This window comes from Neovison vison, chromosome 4, assembly GCF_020171115.1.
Source record: "Neovison vison isolate M4711 chromosome 4, ASM_NN_V1, whole genome shotgun sequence".
NCBI lineage: Eukaryota > Metazoa > Chordata > Mammalia > Carnivora > Mustelidae > Neogale > Neogale vison.
In genome coordinates, this window is record NC_058094.1 from 132,060,993 (window position 1) to 132,083,677 (window position 22,685).

Sequence of the window (22,685 nt, forward strand, 5' to 3'; positions counted from 1 at the left end):
GAGAACAAATTCAGAAAGTGGATGAGCTCTTCACAAATCCCCTTAGAAAATGCTTCTGCAGTCTAGTGGCTAAAAATCAAGTTTTACTTATATTCATATGAAGTAAAGTTTTTTGAATTGTAATAACAACTTGAAAATCATTGATTCATCTCTATTCATAGACTTACACCTTGTTGCGTGTGTTTCTTTTGATACTCGTGGGATGATTATGTGTCATTTGGCTAGGGGACAGTGTTCAGATATGTGGTCAAGCATTATTTTGGATGTTTCTATAAGAATTTTTTGGATAATGTTAGCATTATAAAAAATAATTATAAAATAATTAATAATATAATAATAATGTATATTATATGTATATTATATTATGTATGTATATTATTGTATTATGTATGTATAATATACATTATAATGTATATTATTTTATGTATATTATTATGTATATTATAATATATATTATATTACAATATTATTATATTATTAATTATTTTTTATTATTTTTATAATTAATTATAATATAATATATGTCATATTATATATAATCACTACATAATTATATGTACAATTAATTAACATATAATTAACTATATGTTAATTAATAATATAATATTATACAATTAATATTATATTGTATAATATAATTAATAATTAATTAATATAATATTACATGTTATAATATTGCATAAATATCACATAATTATATAATGATAATATATTAATAATTTATTATTATTATTATTATTATTATAAAAATTATAAAATCACAGAGGGAGTGAGGGAAGAAGACTCCTTGTTGAGCAGGGAGCCAGATGCAGGACTTGATCCCAGGACACTGAGATCATAACCCCAGTCTAAGGCAGTCACCTAACCAGCTTAGCCACCCTCCTAAGGGCCCCTACACAGACCTTGAGTAAAGCAAATTGCCCTCAGCAATGTGGTGGAACTCACTCATACAGTTGAAGGCATGAGTAGAACACACAGGAGCCTTCCCTGAACATAAAGGGTTTCTGTGGCAGATGGCTTTTGGATTCCAACTGTGTCTCTTCACAAAGTTTCCAGCCTGCCAGCTTCCCCTATCAGATTATGGACTAACCCGTCCTCCACAAATTCATGAATATATATATATATATATATATATATATATATATATATACATATACATACATACATACACACATACATTCCTACATACATACCTACATTTCTTTTGCTGTTTCTCTGGAAAACTTAACTAATGCATTTGGTGATTATAAACTCTTCCAAAATATGAGAAGAAACAGATTCTCTGTTCCCTACTTGTCACCTCCTCTTCTATCTCACTCTCCACCCCCACCCCTACACACCACACATGGTAATGCTCCTTGTCTTTTTAAATTCACTGTTATTCTCTTTCTTTTTTTCTTTCTTTCTTTCTTTCTTTCTTTCTTTCTTTCGAGAGATGGAGACAGAGACAGGGAGAGACAGCATGAGCAGGGAGGAGAGGGAAAAGCAAGCTCACCACTGAGCAGGAAGCCCTGTGAGGGTCTTGATCCCCAGGATCCTAGGATCATGACCTGAGCCCAAAGCAGATGCTTAACTGACTGAGACACACAGGTGCCCCTAAATTCATGTTCTTTTCTATTGTGAACAATGGTACAACTTGATGGCCATTCTTTCTTTCTTCTACTCCTCTTCTTCTGTAATAATTGTATAATTGCTAATATACTCTTTCTTGTTATTTGCCTTTGAACAATTAAAATCAGTGTACCTGACTTGTTGAATGGTATTTAATTTTTCTCAGCTTTCATATGTGAATGGTTGGTCTTGGTAGGAGAATACGTTGTCAGAGTCTTTATATTACTCCTTATTTGCTATATGACTATGTCTGCCAAGTGCTGTCTGCTGCATCATTTCCTCGTTGTCGGGTTATATAATACTTAGGTTCTGTTTTGTCACTCTAACCCTCACATTTGTTGTAGTCTTAATTCTCTAGCTGAACATTCATCACCAGGTCCTTTTTCTGTGGATAAGTCACTACTTTTTAATAATTATTTAATTATTTTAAGCAGCTTTATGGAGGTATAATCCACACACACACAAAAAAAAACACAAAAAACTGTACATATTTAAAATAAAAAATTAGGTAATTGAAAAATAATAATTGTTTTTGAGAGAATATAATCTTTTTTTTTTTTACTTTTAATTATAGATGATACTTGTTGTGTAGAATCTAAAAGTCTTGGGGCACCTGGGTAGCTCAGTAGGTTAAGGCCTCTGCCTTCAGCTCAGGTCATGATCCCAGCGTCCTGGGATAAAGCCCCACATCTGGTTCTCTGTTCAGCAGGGACCGTGCTTCCCTCTCTCTTTCTCTGCCTGCCTCTCTGCCTACTTGTGATCTATGTCTGTCAAATAAATAAATAAAATCTTTAAAAAAAATAAAAATAAAAATAATAATCTTTGCATAGCTCAGGATCACAAATACTTTCCCTGACATTTTTCCCAGGAGATTTATAATCTTAGGTTATTTGTTATGTTTATGATTAATTTTGAGCTTATTATTTTTATTCAACAATACTTAATGTTTAAATATTTAATATAGATAAGTGAGATGAAATATCTCTTTTTTTTCTTTTCAAAAACAGTACAGAGCTCTATCCACCCAGTTTCCCCAACTGTTGACATTTTATATAACCATAAAACTCAGGAAATTAATTAATTAATTAAATTAAATTAAATCACAGACTTCGCATTTCACCAGTTTTTTCCAATAGTGCTATTTGAATTTTTCTAGCAAAAACTTACAGTGGTAAAATGCATCTGACATAAGATTTACCATCTTAACTGGTTTTTTTTTTAAGTATTTTTATTTATTTTTGAGAAAGAGAGATAACAAGCACAAGCAGGAGGTAGGAGCAGAGACAGAAGCAAGCTCCCCAGTGAGCAGGAAGCTTGATGTGGGGCTTGATCCCCAGACCCAGGGATCATGACCTGAGCCAAAAGCAGACACTTAACTGTCTGAGCCACTCAGGCACATCCATCTTAACTGTTTCAAAGTTTAGGATTGTTGATTACATTCACACTACTATGCAACCAATCTCCAGACCACTTAAATCTTGCAGAACTGAAACTCTAGACCCATTAAATAATAATTGCACATTTTCTTCTCTGCCTAGCCTGTGTCAAATACCAACCCTCTTTCGATTTCTATGAGTTTGAATACTCTGGCCACCTCATGAAAGTGGAATCATACATCGTTTCATTATTTTGGTGACTGGATTATGTCACTTACCATAATATTTTCAAGGCTTATCTATATTGAAGAATGTAACAGGATCTCTTTCCCTTTTAAATCCGAAGGATATTCCATTGTACATACATACAACTTTTTCTTTATCCATTCATCTGTCAATAGACATTTAGGTTGTTTCTTTCTCTTGGCTATCATGAATAAAAGTGCAATGAACACTGATGTACAATATTTCTTCAAATTCTGTTTTTAATTATTTTGGATGCCAGAGTAGAACTACTGGACCATATGTTAATACTACTTCTAGTTTTTTGAGAAACCACTGTACTGTTTCCATACAGCTGTACCATTTACATTCCCACTAATGGTGGACACGGGTTCTAATTTCTCCATATCCTCCCCAACACTCCATTTTAAAATTAGTTTTTAAACTCTATTTGTGGGAGCACCTGGGTGGCTCAGTGGGTTAAGCCTCTACCTTTGGCCCAGATCATGATCTCAGGGTCCTGAGATCGAGTCCCACTTCAGCCTCTCTGCTTGGCAGGGAGCCTGCTTCACGCTCTTTCTCCCTGCCTCTCTGCCTCCTTATGATCTCTCTCTGTCAAATAAATAAAATCTTTAAAAAAATAAAATAAAATCTATGGAAAGGGCTTCAAATTGTATAAGACTAATGTATCACAGACATGTACCCCTGAAAAAAATAGTACATTACACGTTAATTAAAAAATAAATAAATAAAACCAATCCATCTATGTACATAATAGTCATCCTAAGGAATGTGAGATGATCTATCTCACTGTGGTTTTGATTTGCTTTTCTTTAACTAGTGAGGCTGAGCATCTTTTCATATGCTTATTGGCTGTTTATATGTTTATTTGAAGAAATAGGTACTCACTTCTTTTGCTCATTTCTTAATGGGGTTACATGGTTGTTTTTGTTTTGTTTTGTTTTGTGTTGTGTTGTGTTGTTTGCCAGTTTCTTATATATTCAACTCTTTATCAACTATAGTACTTGCAAATATTTTCTCCCAGTCCATAGGTTGTCTTTTCACTTCGATAATCATTTCTTTACCCTCGCAGAGGTTTTTAGTTTTTTTGTAGTTCTACTTGTCTATTTTGCTTTTGGTGTCATATCCAAGAAATCAGTACCGAGACTAATATCAAGTCACTTTTTTTTTAATTAAGTTATTTTCAGAAAAACAGTATTCATTATTTTTTCACCACACCCAGTGCTCCATGCAAGTTGTGCCCTCTATAATACCCACCACCTGGTACCCCGACCTCCCACCCCCCGCCCCTTCAAAACCCTCAGATTGTTTTTCAGAGTCCATAGTCTCTCATGATTCACCTCCCCTTCCAATTTTCCCCAACTCCCTTCTCCTCTCTAACACCCCTTGTCCTCCATGCTATTCGTTATGCTCCACAAATAAGTGAAACCATATGATAATTGACTCTCTCTGCTTGACTTATTTCATCAGCATAATCCCTTCCAGTCCCGTCCATGTTGCTACAAAAGTTGGGTCACTTTTCCTAATGTTTTCTCCTAGGGGTTTTAGAGTTCCAGATCTTATATTTAAATCTTTCCTTTGGGTTGATTTTTTGTGACACATGTGAGACAAAGATCCAATTTCATTATTCTAAATATGAATTACCAGTTTTCAATGTGTTAAAGAGACTATCCTTTCCCCATTGTATATTTTTGCCATTTTTAGTGGTTTATTTTTGGGCTCTCTCTTCCATTGATCTGCATGTCTATCTTTATGCTATACCACACTGTGTGGATTCCTGTAGCTTTTTAATGTGGTTCAAAATCAAGGAGTGTGAGACTTCCAACTTTGTTTTCGTTTTTCAAGATTGTTTGGCTATTCAGTATCCCTTGTGAATCAATATGAATTTTAGGATGGATTTTTCTATTTCTTTAAAAATGGCAGTCTAGAGTTTTGAATTGCATCGCATCTGTAGATCACTCTGTGTAACAATATCATCTTAACAGTACGAAGGCTTTGAATCCATCAAAAACAGATGTCTTTCCGTTTATCTGTGTCTTTTTAAATTCCTTTCAGCAATATTTTGTCATTTTCAGTGTACAAGGCTTTTATCTCATTGGTTTGGTTTATTCCTAAATATTTTATTTTAAAGATTTTATTTATTTATTTATTTGACAGACAGAAATCACAAGTAGGCACAGAGAGGCAGGCAGAGAAAGAGAGAGGAGGAAGCAGGCTCCCCATAGAGCAGAGAGCCCTATGCCGGACTGGATCCCAGAACCCTGGGATTATGACTTGAGCCGAAGGCAGAGGCGTTACCCCCACTGAGCCACCCAGGTGCCCCAATATTTTATTATTTTTGATGCTATTCTTTTATGGACTGAATTAGGCCCCCTGAAAAACATTCCTTATTGGAGTCTTATGCCCTAATGTGACTGTACTTCAGGATAGGGCCTGTAAGGAGGTAAGATTAAATGAGCTCTTAAGGATTAGGATCAAAGCCAATAGTAATGGTGACCTTATAAGAAGGAGAGAGATCAGAGAGCTTATACTCGCCCTCTCTCCCTCCTTCCTCTGTCCCCCCACTCCTTTCCCTTGAGACACACCAAGGAAAAGACTACCTGAGGAAATAGTGAAAAGGTGGACTTCTACAAGCAGGAAGAGACCCTTCTTCAGAAACTGAAAAGAGCCAGAACCTGTGCTTGTACTTCCATCCCACAGAACTGTGAAAAATAATTTTCTATTGTTCAGGCCACCTTGTCTGTGATAATGGCAGCCTGAGCATACATGTTATAAATGGAATTATTTACTGATTTCTTTTTTGGATAGTTCACTGTTAGTGCATAGAAATGCAACTGAATTCTCTGTGTTGATTTTGTCCTGAAACCTGGATAAATTAATTTACTGGTTCTAATAGTTGTGTGTGTGTACATGTGTAATCTAATTTTTTTTCTGTATATAATTTTATGTCATCTGTGAACAGAGATCATTTTGTTTCTTCCTTTCCAATTCACATGTGTTTTATTTCTTTTCTTGCCTAATTGCTCTGCTAGGATTTCAGTATGATAATGAAGAGAAGTGCGGGGTTGGCATCATTCTCTTGTTCTTCATCTTGGAGGAAAAGTTTTCAGTTTCTCACTGGTAATTATGATGTTTGCTAATGGTCTTGTTATATACAGTCTTTATTAAGTTCAGATAGTTTACTTTTATTCCCACTTTTTTGAGTGTTTGTATTAGGGAGGATGTTGATTTTTTTTCCATTTTATTTTATTTTATTTTATTTCTTTTCAGTGTTCCAAAATTCATTGTTTATGCACCACACCCAGTGCTCCATGCAATATGTGCCCTCCTTAATACCCATCACCAGGGGCGCCTGGGTGGCTCAGTGGGTTAAGCCGCTGCCTTCGGCTCAGGTCATGATCTCAGGGTCCTGGGATCGAGTCCCGCATCGGGCTCTCTGCTCAGCAGGGAGCCTGCTTCCCTCTCTCTCTCTGCCTGCCTTTCCATCTACTTGTGATTTCTCTCTGTCAAATAAATAAATAAAATCTTTAAAAAAAAAATACCCATCACCAGGCTCACCCATCTCCCCATCCCCCTTACCTCCAAAACCCTCAGTTTGTTTTGCAGAGTCCACAGTCTCTCATGGTTCGTCTTCCCCTCCAATTTCCCCCAACTCTTTCTCCTCTCCATCTCCCCATGTCCTCCGTGTTATTCCTTATGCTCCACAAGTAAGTGAAACCATAGGATAATTGACTCTCTCTGCTTGACTTATTTCACTCAGCATAATCTCCAGTCCCATCTATGTTGATACAAAAGTTGGGTATTCATCCTTTCTGATGGAAGTGTAATACTCCGTTGTATATATGGACCATATCTTTTTTTAAGAGGATGCTAAATTTTGTCAAATGCTTTTCTGTAGCATTGAGATGATCGTGTCTTTAATTTTTTTTTTAATCCTTCATTCACTATTACATTGAGTGATTTTAATATATTGAAACATTCTTGTAACCCAAGAGTAAATCCTACTTGCTCATGGTGTATAATCCTTTTAATATGCCACTGAATTCTGTTTGCATCAATATTTATCAATTGCAAATTTTTGTTTTGTTTTGTTTTACTTTTTTATTATGATACCATTGTCTGGCCTTGGTGTTAGAGTCATGCTGGTCTCAAATATTGAGTTTGGGAGCATTTCCTCCCCTTCAATTTTGTTGTTGTTGTTGTTTGTTTGTTTGTTTGTTTTTGGAAGAGTTTAAAGAATATTGATGTTAATTCTTAAATGTTTGATAGAATTCTCCAATGAAAACATCTCGTCCTAGACTTGCCCTTTGTTGGGAAATTTTTACCACTGGTTTAATGTGATTTAATGGCCTTACTAATTACAGGTCTGTGCATATTTTTTATTTTCTTCATGACTTAAAATTGTTAGATTGTGTTTCTAGGAATGTATTCATTTCTTGTAGGGTATCCGATTTATTTGTATATAAGTCTTCATAGTCTTTTGGAATCTTTTGCATTTCTGCAGCATGGGTAGTAATGTCCTCTCATTTATTGTTCCAGCTATGTGAATCTTATCTATTTTTTCCTCAGTTAATATACCTATACTCTTGTAAATTTTATTGATCTTTTTGAAGAAACTATTCTTATGTTCATTGATTTTCTTCTATTTTTTTAATTCTCTATTTCATTTATATCTCACCACCCCCATCTTCATTCTGTTAGCTTTGAGTTTTTTTGTTATTTTTACTCATTTCTTGATATATAAAATTAGGTTTTTCTTAATTTCAAGTTTTTATTTAAATTAAAGTCAGTTAACATATAGTGTAATATTATTTTCAGGCATAGTGTTCAGTGATTCATCATATATATATATAATACCCAGTGGTCCCACAACAAGTGTACTCCTTAATCTCCATCACCCATTTAATCCATCTCCCTTCTCACCTCCCCTCCAGCAACCCTCAGTTCATTATCTATAGCTCAGAGTGTACTTTATGGTTTGCATCTCTCTTCCTGCCCCCATGTTAATCTACTTTTTTCTTAAATTCCACATATGAGTGAAATTACATGGTATTTGTCTTTCTCTGACTGACTTAATTTGCTTAGCATAATGTTCTCTAGCTCCATCCACATCATCACAAATAGCAAGATTTCATTCTTTTTTTTTGCAGCTGAGTAATATTCCATCATTCATTCTCTCTCTCTCTCTCTCTCTCTCTCTCTCACACACACACACACACACATTTTCTTTATCTACTAATCAATGAATGGATATTTGGGCTCTTTCCATAATGTACCCTTTGGGTACATTGTACCCTTTGGGTAAATACCTAGTAGTGCAATTGCTGGATCATAAGGTAGTTCTATTTTTAACTTTTTGAAGAACCTCTATACTATATTCCACAGTGACTCCACCAGTTTGCATTTCCACCAACAGTGTACAAGTATTCCCCTTCTCCACATCCCTGCCAACACCTGTTGTTTCCTTTGTTGTTGATTTTAGCCATTCTGACAAGTGTGGGGTGGAAGCCCATTGTACTGTTGATTTGTATTTCTCTGAGGATGAGTGATGTTGAGCATCTTTTCATATGTCTGTTAGCCATCGGCATGTCTTCTTTGGAAAAACTTCTGTTCATGTTTTCTGCCCATTTCTTAACAAATTATTTCTTTTTGGGTGTTTAGTTTGGTAACTTCTTTTTTTTTTTTTTTTTAAAGACTTTATTTATTTATTTATTTGACAGACAGAGATCACAAGTAGGCAGAGAGGCAGACAGAGAGAGAGGAGGTAGCAGGCTCCCCGCTGAGCAGAGAGCCCGATGGGGGGGGCTCGATCCCAGGACCCTGGGATCATGACCTGAGCCAAAGGCAGAGGCTTTGACCACTGAGCCTCCTAGGTGCCCCTGGTAACTTCTTTATAAACCTTTTATCAGTTATGTCATTTGCAAATATCTTCTCCCATTCTGAAGGTTGTCTTTTAGATTCCTGGCCATGTCCTTTTCTTGTTCTCTCTTTTGAGATGAATTCATCCATGTTGACATTTTGTGTAGGTCTCTGTTTTCTTCTGTGTATTAGGAAAGCCTGTTGTGTTTCTTTTTTCTTAAGAATAATGGCTTTATGAAGAAGAGGTCATGTACTGTGCAGGGCCTGGTGCTTCAGGAAGTGTTTCTGGCATATGCCATATGCAGTCTGCTGCTGTGTTTTGGCTGCTCTTTCCCTCAGGTCAGTCCTCTGCAGAGCTTCTCCTTACCTGCAGTGGGCTCCTCACTGGCCACACAGTTGACCTCCAAAATTCTAGTCGTTGAGCCCTTCTGGTTACAAAACCTCACAATAATCAGTCCCTTTCATTTTCCCAGCCAATGGCTTTAAAGAAGTGTACTTGTGCATATCCCTGTGTACTCCACCTTCTCTCACCTTTCTTCACAACCAAGGCTCCCTCCCCTCCATAGCACCCACGACCTGTTTCTCTCCTAAACCACGACTCTGCACTTTCTACCTTCCTTAATAGGGTTTCTTCTCTTCCTCTAGTTGTGCAGTTTGTTCTGTCCATCTTCAGGTTGAGTTTTTTGGGTGTTTAGAAAGATCTGATATTTATCTAGCTGTGTTTGAGGGACAAGGCAAGTATAGGTTCTTCCTACTACTCCACTGCCTTAGCTCCTTCTCAGGTTGTTGATTTGAGTTTTTTTTTTTTGTTTTTTTTTTTAAATAAGAATTTACAGCTCTCAGTTTCCCTTTTAACAATGCTTTTTCTCAATTACTTTGGTTTAGGCATGTTATATTTTAATTTTCACTTGTCTCAATATATTTCATATTATTTTCATTCATTTCATGTTTATTTCAACTTCTCTTGTGATTTCTTCTTTGGCTTATTGACCATTTTAGAATGTACTGTTTAACATTTACATATCATTGAATTTTCCAATTTTCCATATCCTTTTGATTTCTAAAAATACTGTATTATAAAAAATACTTGGTATGATTTTAATGAGTGCAATGATTTAAAATTGTTGAAACTTGTTTTGTGGCCAAAAATAAAGTATATCTTGGAGAATATTCTCTTTACGCTTCAGAAAAATGTGTATTCTGGTATTGCTGGCTGTAGTGTTCTCTATTTGTCTCTTTGGTTCAATTGTTCTAAGGTTTGGTTTAAGTTCTGATTTCTCATTGATGTTTTGTCAGATTGTTCTATTCATTAATTGGAATTGGATTATTGAAGGTTCCTATTATTATTATTATATTTTTTTATTTCTCTCTTCAATTTCATTAATATTACTTTATTTTTTAGGAATTCTGATATTTGGTGAATAAATATTTTTAATTCTTGTATCGTCCTGGTAAGTTGATCCTTCTATGTTTATATAACTATAATTACATCATGTTCTTTCTCTCTTGTAAGAGTTTAGACTTAGTCTACTTTGTCTGATTAGTATGGTCACCCCTGCCTTCCTCTGATTACCATTTGCATGGAATATCTTTTTTCATCTTTTCACTTTCAGCCTCAGTGCGTCCTTAGAAGTAAAAGTGAGTATCATATAGATAGCATATCACTGGATCCTTCTGTTTTTTTGTTTGTTTGTTTTGGGTACATTCAGCCAATATTAGATCTTTGATTAGGACATTTACTCCCTTAATCCCTTTATATTTAAAGTAGTTACTAACAGGGAAGATCTTAGTATTGGCATTTTGTTAATTGCTTTCTGTGTTTCTTGTCAGTTTTTGCAATCTATCTTAAACTGATTACAACTTAACTTTAATTGCATACAAAAGCTCTACACTTTCACAGTTTCTGCTCCCCTGTATTGTTTTTTATGTCACAAATACAATTCTTTATTATTGTGTTCCCATTAACATAGATTTTATAGGCCTTTTAAAAATGTTTTGTTGTTGTTGTTGTTGTTGTTGTTTTTGGTTTTGTTTTTTATGTAAGCTCCATGCTTAGCTTTGGAATCCAGTGTGGAGCCTGAACTCATGACCCTGAGATTAAAAACTGAAATGAGATCAAGAGTGAGATGCTTAAGTGACTGAGCCACCCAGGTCCCTCTAAAAACACTTTTGTCTTTGAAATTCTATACAAGGTTAGAAATTGGGGATTCAAATTGATTTTACACACAAAAATTACTATAATGCAGGATTTGTATTTATCTATATATTTAACTTCACCCCAGAACTTTATATTTTCAAGTAGCTTCATGTTGCTGTCAGGCATCCTTCCATTTCAATTCAAAGGGTTCTCTTTAGCATTTCTTGTAGTGCCAGTCTAATGGTTGCTGTCTAATGGTTGTCTCAGCTGTTGTTTATCTGGGGACGACTTAATTTCTCCTTCATTTTGGTGGATAGTTTTGCTGGTTTTAGGATTCTTGATCAACAGTTTTCTTTTATCACTTTAAATATATCATCCCATTCTTTCCTTGTTTTCATGACTTCTGCTGAGAAAATTCACTTAAAACCTTATAGAAGCGTCTTTGACTATGATGAGGTGTTTTTCTCTTGTTGCTTTCAAGACTCTCTCTTTGTCTTTGACATATGACAGTTTGAGTACTATTTACTTTGGTGTGGATGTCTTTGTTTTTAGCCTTATTGGAGTTCAGTGAGTTTCCTGGATCCATATGTTCATTTCTTTCTCCAAAGTAAAGAAGTTTTTGACCATTATTTCTTTAAATATGTTCTCTGACCCTTTCTATCACCTTCTTCTAGATTCCCATATTCCATGTAGTGTCCATTAGATGGTTATCCTGTAAATCCTGGGGACTTTTTTTTTTTTTTTTTCCTTTTTGACCCACTGACTAAATAATTTCAAGTGACCTATCTTCTAGTTTGCTGATTCTTTCCTCCACTTGGTCAAGTCTGTTGTTAAATCTCTTTAGTGAATCTATTAGTTCAGTTCTTTTATTTTTGTCTCCAGAATTTCTGTACAGGTTTTTGTTTGTTTGTTTGTTTTGTTTTGTTTGTTTTTTTTTTTTCTGGTTATTATCTTTATTGATATTCTTATTTTTTTTTCATGCATCATTTTACTGATTTCAGTCAGTTGTCCATCTGTGTCTTCTTTTAGCTCAGTGAACATCTTTAAAAAACTTGTTTTAAATTCTTTGTCAGGAAACTCAGTAATTTACATTTCTTGATGGTCAGTTTCTGGATATTTATTTTGCTACTTTGATTGGGTTATGTTTCCCTAATTCTTTGTATGGCTTGTGATTTTTGTTATCTTTGGTGTGATTTGACCATTTAAAACAATAGCCATCTTTTCCAGTCTTTGTGTGCTGGTTTCATGATGGAAATCTCTTTGCCAATATACTCTGCTACAAGTTTTGAAGACCTCTCAAACTTTCAGGGAATGCAACTTTTCTAGACTTGTGTGGATGCTTTTATTCTAGCACATATGGCTGTTTTCAACTATTTTATTTCCCTAAGTGGTCCATGCCTGTTTCTTCTTAGGAGTTTTTAGTTTTATTTTCTGTTATATTCTTTTACCTATAATCTTTACTTTCCTTGGTGATAGGCTGTAGAACTGCAGATACAGTAGTGTTTTTAGAAGCTTCCAATCTCACATTCAAGGTATACCACTGTTCCTGTCAGTACTTGAGACCCATGACCCAGAAACCTATCCCTTGGGCAGCTTCCAAACAAGTCCAAATGCTGGATTCAAGTTCTATTCTTTTCCTCTGTCTTCAAGAAGGAGTTAAAAATTGGGACACACCAATCACATCAAGCTTTGCTGGGTGGGAAAAAGAGTAGGGACAAGCAAAATACCATAAAGTTTTCTAACTAGCATAATTCCTTCTCTTGGTTATGCAGTTACCTGGGTGTTGCAGTCCCTTAAATGGTTTCTAGTATCCTCATCAGAGTATTGTGGTTCATGTAATGCTGTTAACTCAGTGTCTCCCTTGAGTGATGGAAACCTGGGCTCCTCATCTGCCATTTTGTTGTTATCACTCTTGGTAAGTCATTTCTTGAGCTTATCCTCCCCCATAGTTTCCTAAAGTGATGCTTGTTGATAACATAGAGCTTATTTTAAAAACTATTAACCTGACACCTTAATTATTGAAAGTAAGCTTAGCTCCACATTAGAAACTTGGGTCTTGTTTTTATTTTTTGAGAATATTTCTTTAGGGAACTTGAGGCTACATTCTTGAGGCAAAACAAGCAAAAAACCCATAAAAAGCCCCTATAACCTCACATATAATTATAACCTTGAGTATCTGGTGGTTTTTAACATGGTACTTTGGACAATGATTGCCTTGGCCTTGGCTGTGATTATCACCTCTTACAATATCTGGAAAATGGATCCTGGATATGACAGCATTATTTATAGGATGACAAACAGGCATTAACTTTTTCTACCTTGTAAGTCAATTGACTTTTTTCTCTCTGCCCAAACAATTTTACCCCCAAGTGTATACCTTATAAGTTTATTAAGGAAAGTCTTAATGTTTATCAAAAAGGGCCCATGACATATAACATACACTTTTAGTACTGACAGTCAAGTTATTTTTTTAACATCAAAAAACATGCTTTGAATTATGTCTGAATTTGAATTTCTCCAGAAGCTGGCCTTTTGACATGGCCTTGGATACAAGTATGCCAGAATACAGAGGAATGAAAGCAAAGAAAGTAAATCTGTGAATTAAGAAAAGGCAGTGAATGTTTGTTAATGAGCAGGTTTCCATTGTCAGCAACTGCAGCTTAGTCCTATGAGAACTCTCAGAAAAACCATAAAAAATGGAGAAATGAGAACAGTCATGTTTATCCACCAGCTCTAGGACCTCATTTCTTGAGGGTTATTCCTGGAGGTGTTAGTTACGCAGAATTTCTAGAATGTCCTGAGGAAGGGTTCAGCAAGTTCCCAAGGCAAGCTCTTGAGCTCTCTCGAAAAGAAGAAGAAAGATGAAGGTGATTAATCTAGCAGCAGAAGTGGAATTATCCACTGTGGTTTCAGATTACTCAGAGATGGGTCAAGGGTATATGTGGTGACATATCAACCATGTCTGTTGCAGTTTACTCCTGTCACTCAAGACTGTTCATGGTCCACTGTGAATTCACTCTGCTACTATACTTCACATTGGCAGCCAACTTCAATTTATGCAAATGAATTTGTAAAACAGAATATGGGAAGCAATCCATAGTTCTACTTTTGTAGCTATCATCATTTTTCTCCTATATCACACACTATAGATTTGCCTCATTTTGGAGAATTCTTCTGCTAATTTAGCTTGCTTATCCAGCCTAGACATTCTCTCTCTAGGGATTCAAGTGCCTGGTTAATGTGGCCTTACCAAGCTGCTATTATTCTAATTTCCATTTTACTATTTTCACCAATCATGAAACCAGCAGAAGTTACCTGGGATTCACACAAACTTGTCCAAGTCCCAGCATGTAGCAGGAATTTTTGTCTGTCATTATCATCATCAGCATTAAACTATTCTTTGCCCATTTGTCTGCCAAGAGGAACAGGTGTCGATGATAGCTTTAGATTCAGTGCAACACATACTATATACTCTGGGGAAAGCATCCCCCCCCATGTCCTTTAATGTGAGTGCCTTTAATTATATTGAGCCTTAAACTGTGCATTGGGTAGTACCAACTCCACACAGGAGCCCCAAAGAATGATAGAAAGAGGAGTCAATCTTCTTTCTACCCTCTTGGTTTATAAATGAAAGAGACCCATGGAAACCCAAACATGTGTAATGCACTTAGGTCCAACAAACATACTGCATCCTAAAAGACAGTGCTATGCCCCACAAAGTAACATCTTCAATGAGATGTCCTCACTGTGCCTTTAACACATTTCTATATTCCATTGTGACAGTAGCTTCTGGGGGAATGCAGCAGTTTCCATTATCATATATTTAATCTTATTTTCTCCATCACTATAAAATTGAGACCATCACTCAAAGATGATGCTACATGTGATTTTATCCTATTAAAGAAGAGCATCTGTAACCTCTTAAATAGTAAACTGATAGGGGCACTGTGGGCAAGAGAGGTAAATATTACTTACAGATTCATTAGATAATCAGTTCTAAATGAGGACAAAGTGCTGCCTTCCCCATAGTAGAGGCCTGATGTAATCAATACATCATACAGTGTATTTTGGTCTCCTCAAGGTGTGGTTCCTTATGTAAAGCTTAACATTGTTCTTAATAATATGTAGAATGTTCAGCAGATGTGGCAGCTAGATCAGCCATGGTGCAGAAAGTTGTGAGTTGTTGAGTTCACATATAGACAGAGACTGTCTCATTTCCACTATCAATACTCTGTGTAAAAACTGCCCACTGACTTCTCTGCACTGATGATTTCTGGTGTGAGATACAGAGATCCTCACACTTTGTATGAGTGTCATAAAGCTATCCTCATGACTCTTCTTAGGACAGTGTTCTCACTGATATTCTAATCTTTTTCCTTTCAGCTTTTCACCAACACGCCACTAATATTGAGTCCCTATATATCTTCACTGTGGACCACTATGACTTCATACTTGCTGTGTAAATGAATTTAGCACTCAAGCCCCGCACAACAAGAGGATTTCCTCTCATAACTGTCCTTTAAGGTCTTCCATGCTCCAAACCCTCAATAACTAGCATTAGAAGGTCCTTTTTAAAGAATTTCTAGGCTTTCTGGGTCCCCGGTTGGCTCAGTCAGTTAAGCACCTGACTCTTGATTTCAGATCTGGTCATGATCTCAGGGTTGCAAGACTGAGCCCCGTGTTGGGCTCCATGCTCAATGTAGAGTCTGGTTGTCCCTCTCCCTTCCCAATTGTACCTCTCCCCGCTTGTGCCACACATCTCTCTTTCTCTCTAAAATAAATAAAATAAAATAAAAAGAATTTTCAAGCTTCCCTTCATGAGAATGGCTCAGAGTGTGATAACTCATTCCAAAATGGAAGCAGGCCAAGGATCATATATATACACATATATTTATTTATTTTAACTCTGCTGTAATGTGCTTATTATGTGCCAAAAAAACTACACCACAACTTACTCCACACATCTGTAGGAGAGTGCAGTCTTGCCTGCATATGCTACAATGAGGTAGAGACTTCACACACAGCTTCAAGAAACCCACAGAGTAGCTGGGATATGCAACAATGCAAAGGCAGCTCAGCAGGAGGTAGGGGGGTTATGACACTGGTTCTTTGGCACACAGCTTCCCAAAGAGGAGAAAGTAGGTTTTTTGTTTTTTGTTTTTTTTAAAGAAGAAAGAAAAAGTCAAGTTTTCAAATTCCAGTAGTATTTCAGTGACTGCAACTGTTGCTTCATACACTTCTCAAATGAAAGAAATTAGGGAAGGGTACTTGTCCCCTCTGAGTGAAAGGGCTCCTTTGAGCCTTCATCTGCCCCCACCAAAAAGCAGCCCTTTGTTTTTAGCTCAGTTACAAAAGAAGAAAGTCCTGTGACTTTGTGATTAAAAACTTCTATCAACCCTCCCCCCAACGTAAGTGCAATTTAAGAAGGTGCCATAAACATTTTAAAACTATACACAGCAGCCACTCAAATACCGCTTATCTGGTCCAGTTTCAAATCCGGAAAAAAAAAAAAAAAAAATTCTTGGTTGCAAATGTCTTGATTTGCAACTGTGAGAAACAGTGACCAGCAGTCCCCCAGACACAGATTTGCTATAATGTTAAAAGCTGCCAGGAAAGAAAAAAAAGAAAAAAAGAAAAAAAATATATATATATATATATTAGGTGGCAGAGAACATCATTCTGCTTGCCAGTTCCTGATATTCTTTGCAAGTCAAATAATGAAATCATTCACTCACCCTTAGGGATATCATGGATTATTAGCTACATCCAAAGATCTCTGCATTTCAAACTGCCGTGGATCCTACGAACACTGATACCGATCACATTCTTCCTCATTGTTTCTAAGGGTGGGTGGCTTCTTTGAAAAGAAAATAGCTTTCTTCCCCTTTTCTTCTTTCTCCTCTGCTTCTCTGAACCAAATGTGCTCCTTGAAGACCTCTGCAGCCATGACTGCCCATACAAAGTTGTCCCTCTCATGGCTGCATACAAGATACAGAGCTTTTATTGGTGAAGTAAGCCTTCTTCTTAAGGAACTGTATGCATATTGACATTTTCTGAAATCTGCAACCTCTGGGCCATATTCCCACTCTACTTTTTGGAGTTTTGTTTGTTTTTGTTCCATTGTATTTCTTCTTTCATGAATGCTGCCTTATCTCTACTATGTTTGCCTTCATCTTGAGAATAATGACTTTCTCTCCCATATATTGTGTTGCTGGCTGTCTGTGAAATCTACCATTATAAGAGACAACATCTACTTCAGTGCTACCCTCCCTTGTAGATCCACAAAATCCCAACAGGTTTTGGTAGTCTGTAAGTGTTTTTACAGCCTATGAATTGTACAATCTTCTACTTTTGATGACAATGATATTTGTAGAGTTCTTTTCCTGCTACATGCCACCTAACCCCACCCATTCACCTTGTTGCCTTACTGATGTCCTGGAAAAGGATAGGAAGGATACCATCTCACATTACTCTGCTTGTGTAACAATCTATAAATTAGGACCACTCAAGGAACCGGAACTTCTAAGGTAAATGAGATAATGATTTTTATGCATTAATAATCAACTCAAATAATAGATATGAAGCTTTGTGCTTTATGTATGTTTGTGTGGTCTTATTTAAATATTATAAGCAGTACTATAGGCATTATAATTTTGATATCTTTAATTTATCATGAGGACAATGCAGCTCATAAGAAGTCAGTTGACAAACATTGCCTAATATCAGCTGACACAGCTCAATTTTGAGTCCACACCAAACTGGTTCCAAATTCATGACTATTTTTTTTTTCTCCTGCCTTTTGTTTTTTCCAGTACATGGGGGTAAGGGTAATACATGGAAATACTTGAAACCTCACTAACAAAGAAAGTTGAAGGTTGTTCATACTTCGGAGAAGGACATTCTCATTCTCAGAAAAGCTCTACTTCAGAACAAACTAACCAAAAATGCATCACACAGGCAGTTGGATGATAAGTTAGTATTATGATTTGTTTCTGATTTATATTTGATTTGAAAGCCCACAGAAATTCCACAGGCTAGCTTAAATCATAAAGTACAATATACAAAATAGGGGTGAAAATCATTAATATTAGACTAGAACTTGTTTAAAATTGGGGTAATACAGTAATTTTTATACTTCTGGAGCAAGTACAGAAGGAGAAATACTTACCAGTTTACTTTCCACTGGTATAATGTGAAGCTAGCCTAGCTAAAGAGGAAGCACTGTTGAATGTGAAATCTACGTATCATTGTTAAGTATCAGCATTGTGTGTTTCTCTGAATTTTTTCTTTTCCTTTCTAACATCTGAAATCTTTATTAAGGATGATGTGATTTGCTAAATGTATCTTACTTATAATCATATTTTAGTTGAAATCAGCTTAATATTTAAATTGTTTGTGGGTTTCTTTTAATGTTAAACTTTGCTTTACTCTGGTATATATGCTGTCACTCAAAACAGTACTTTCTTTCTTTTTTTTTTTTTTTTTTCATTTGCCTTTACGATGTTAAACTTCAAAACTCTTATCTGTCATGTTTTCACCCTTTGTACTTTTCCATTCCTAAGCTATCAGAGTCCATCAGAGCTGAAGTGTGAATTAAATTAAAGAACATTTTACTCATTCAATATCCATGATCTATTAATTCCTGTTCTCTCTAATCTCTCTACCTCATTTGGAGGATTACAGAGAGTCGATTTAAGCATGACATTGCCTTTTGATTATTAGCTTGGAAATCAGGCTTATGTTAAAGAGACTCTTCTTTCATTTGTGGAAAGGTTAAACTACAATTGATAATTCAGAGCCAGGTACTTGTGACCACATTGGATTAGCAAATAAGTAGATCAAAAAGAAATTGAAACAATATTCACTACATTACTTGGGTGGTACATATGGAAATAACAAGACAAATGGATAAATACAAGAGATCATCAGAAAGGCCCAAACACAGAAATAGGAAGAAAAGGGCATATGGAAAGGCTGACAGCAAAAGAATGAGGGAGATAGAAACAAAGATGGTAAGACTGTTCATTTGATACAGCAGTTTGAGATATCCTTCATTATTCTACTTAAAGATTTCCAAGAGTGGTTTTGTCACTTAATTACTTTCTTTACAATATGCCCAGATCTTCACATCCACCCCCTTCCACCTCCAAGCATCAGTTTTTCCTCTGCAGCACTGCCTTTCCCACCATCCAGAATCTTCCTCAAATGGAGCAATGAGGCTCATGTTGGTGAGTGTTTCTCCCCACAGTACTGCCACCTTCCTCTCCTTCTCCAGGCCCAGTGAAGGGGCTGCCTCTGTTGGGTCTACAACCTGTTCCTTACATAGAACAAGGCTCCACAGAAGGGCTGGCAATGAAAGAAAGCTACAATTTTAGAGGCAACAACTTGCACCAATGAGGCTGATATTTCTGGCTAAGGAATGGGGCCTTCTATGTAATTAAAAGCAGTCTTTCAGAGAAAGGATCAAATACGCCAGAGAAAAGATCAAATAAGCTGGGATCATGGATATTGGGAGATGTTGGGAGAGAAGCAATGGAAAATTCAAGCAAAGAATCATGGAATATCAAGTTATTACACATTGGTAAGTTCAAGGAGTGAAATCAGGGCTAAAATTTGGTGTTTAAGTGAATAAAAGTTGCCTAGATATGAGAAGAGAGCTAGGGAAGGGTGGAGTTGGAGAGAACATACAGAAGTTATAAGGGACCAGGGTGACAGCAGGCTCATTTTAATCAAATTTATGTGTGTTTGCTTAATTAATGCACTCAACAGCCCCTATACTTCCACCTCAGTATCCCTGCTTCAGGTTAGAGAGCTTGGGCAGGGAGAGCCCTATCTGATTTGTTCCTACTGCCATGTTCTGCAAATGCTTGATTTGTGGGTGAAGATGGATTGTCAATGAGGATTATTGTGAGGTCATTCTCCTGGCAGAAATAGGAAAGCTCAAAGAGCCTATCTGGAAATGTCCAAGGTTTGTTTGTTTGTTTGTTTGTTTGTTTGTTTTAAGATGGTAAGGAATTTGGTCTACAGCTATGACTCATACCCCCATTGGGATTCTCTGTCTGCTCCCATACAGGTGACTTTAAAAACAGTTTGATAGCTTTGATGCCTCAGTCTTCTTGACTAATGTACACCAATTTGAGTAGGTTGAAAGCAAATTTACAAAGTCTGGAAAGTGGTCAGCATTTTAAGCCTATGAAACTTCTATGGCCAGAGCTCTAGGGAAAGCATAATATTAACCTATTTGTGTAATGCAAGGAGTCATGAATATTTTACAAACCAGTGGTACTGTATAAATAAACGTTCATTCAACTGAATTGAAACAGTGGTAATAAATGTAAAGGAGAGCATAATGTTTACAGAGTTCTAAACTTGTTCCTATGAATTAAACAAAACCTCTCTCACCTAGCAGTGCAGGGCATGAACGGAATCAGAGTGGAAATGGCTAAATAAGTTACACAGAACACTGGACTTCTCAGGCATTTTTTCTTCTCAGGTGGACTTGAAATCACCTGTGAGAGAGCATGGTTCCTACCCCATGCTTTCACAAACAGCACATACTCAGGCAGGAGGTAGTAGGAGTGAGGACACAAGGCCACCCTCACATGGCTGCTTTCCTCATCCCCACCAACACTGTGGGAAGAATCTAGATAAAGAGCATTTCACAAACCAGCACTGGTAGAAACGGGTCACCGAGACTATCCATACATGGTGACAAGTTGGATCTGGCCATGAGAAGGATGTTCGTCGGATGCAGATTTGGGTGACACTTGATACTGCCTACGCATGTTCTGCAAATACCTGTACTTGGAACACCAGATAGTACTTTAACCTGTTACAAGAGCTGCTCTGGAGGACCACCCCCAGTATCTCATGGTGAAGGAGCTCAATGAGTAGCAACATTCTCCTTCACACACAAGAAAGTAACAGTGCCTAGGTTCATTCAGGGAGGAGTTAAATCAGCGAATAGAACTGTGGGAGAGACACCTACGTTTCCAACTACATCTCTTACCTGCATGGGCATACTCTTAGTCTCTAAACTCCCATCTTTCTCACCCAGTGATGACAAGAGATCTCTGGGTTTATATTTATTTTTAGTATTTCCTATGTCTTATAGGTCTAAACTCCAAAAATCCTCAGTTGTTGTATTCGGCTGTTTTAGAGAATAGTTTGAAGAATATTTTGGGCTCATCTTAGCCTAATTGAATTGATGGAATGTCTGAGATACCTAGGGCCCAGTAGAGACAATAAGGACTTGCTACACTTCTACTGCTCTGTGTCATTGTGTTACGGACACAGCCTATGCAGTCAAAGAGACCTGGGTTTGTATCCTTGTTCAATGCCCCTTTTCAGCTATGTGATTTGAGATAGTCTATTTTATCTCGCAGCATCAGTTTACTCACGTGTGAAGTGTATAATCGTTCTTTTTAATATTGTTAACATTTAATATCAGAAGTAAAACATCTAATGAATCTCTTACCTCCTAGATGATGACAATGACTGTAACCACTACCATGACACTTTCCACCTTGTTTTCACTTCCCTTCCTTTGTGACTTCTAATAGATCTCACACAAGACAGATGGACTACAATAAGAACAAATGCATTGCTAAAATGAAAATTATCATGGGCCTAGCTAGCATTGTATAAGAATAAGTACAATGCATAATAATTTAACAAGATGATCCCACACACTGAAAAATCCTAACTTCAACTTTCTTTTACTTCTCTCAGTTTTGTTTCCATATATTCTTTTACTCATTCCTTTTCAAACTTTTCCCATTTTCCAGAGACAAGTATTTTTGAGTGAAGATCCTGTATTTCTACTCAAATTCCCATAACATTCAGCAATACTGTTTTCTAGTTGTATTTTTTATATTTCTATATCTATATATTATTGTACATATCTAATTGTGTGATGTTTCAATCACTAAAAGGCCAAAAGGTTTATCCTACAGAAATTACCAGAATAATTTACAATCCATCATGGGCAGTAAAATTCACATCCTAATTCTCAGAACCTAGGATGATGTCAGGTCGGATGACAAAGAGTATTGACATTGAATTAAGCTTTCTAATCATCTGACCCTAAGAAAAGGAGATTATCGTTCATTATCTAGGTGAGTTCCAGTATGTAATCTCTAGGAATCTTAAAATTAGAAGAGGGGATTAGAAGACAGAGTCAGATACATGGCAGCATGAGAAGAACTTATCCCATAATGCTGAAGATGGAGGACTGGACCATGAACCAAGGAATCCTTATGGCTTCTACATACTCCTCAAACAAAGAAACAATTCTTTATTAAATCATCCAGAAACAGGGTCACCTAGGTGACTCAGTGGGTTAAAACCTCTGCCTTTGGCTCAGGTCATGATCCCAGGGTCCTGGGATCGAGCCCTGCCATCGGGCTCTCTGCTCAGCAGGAAGCCTGCCTCCCCTCTCTCTCTGCCTGACCCTCTAC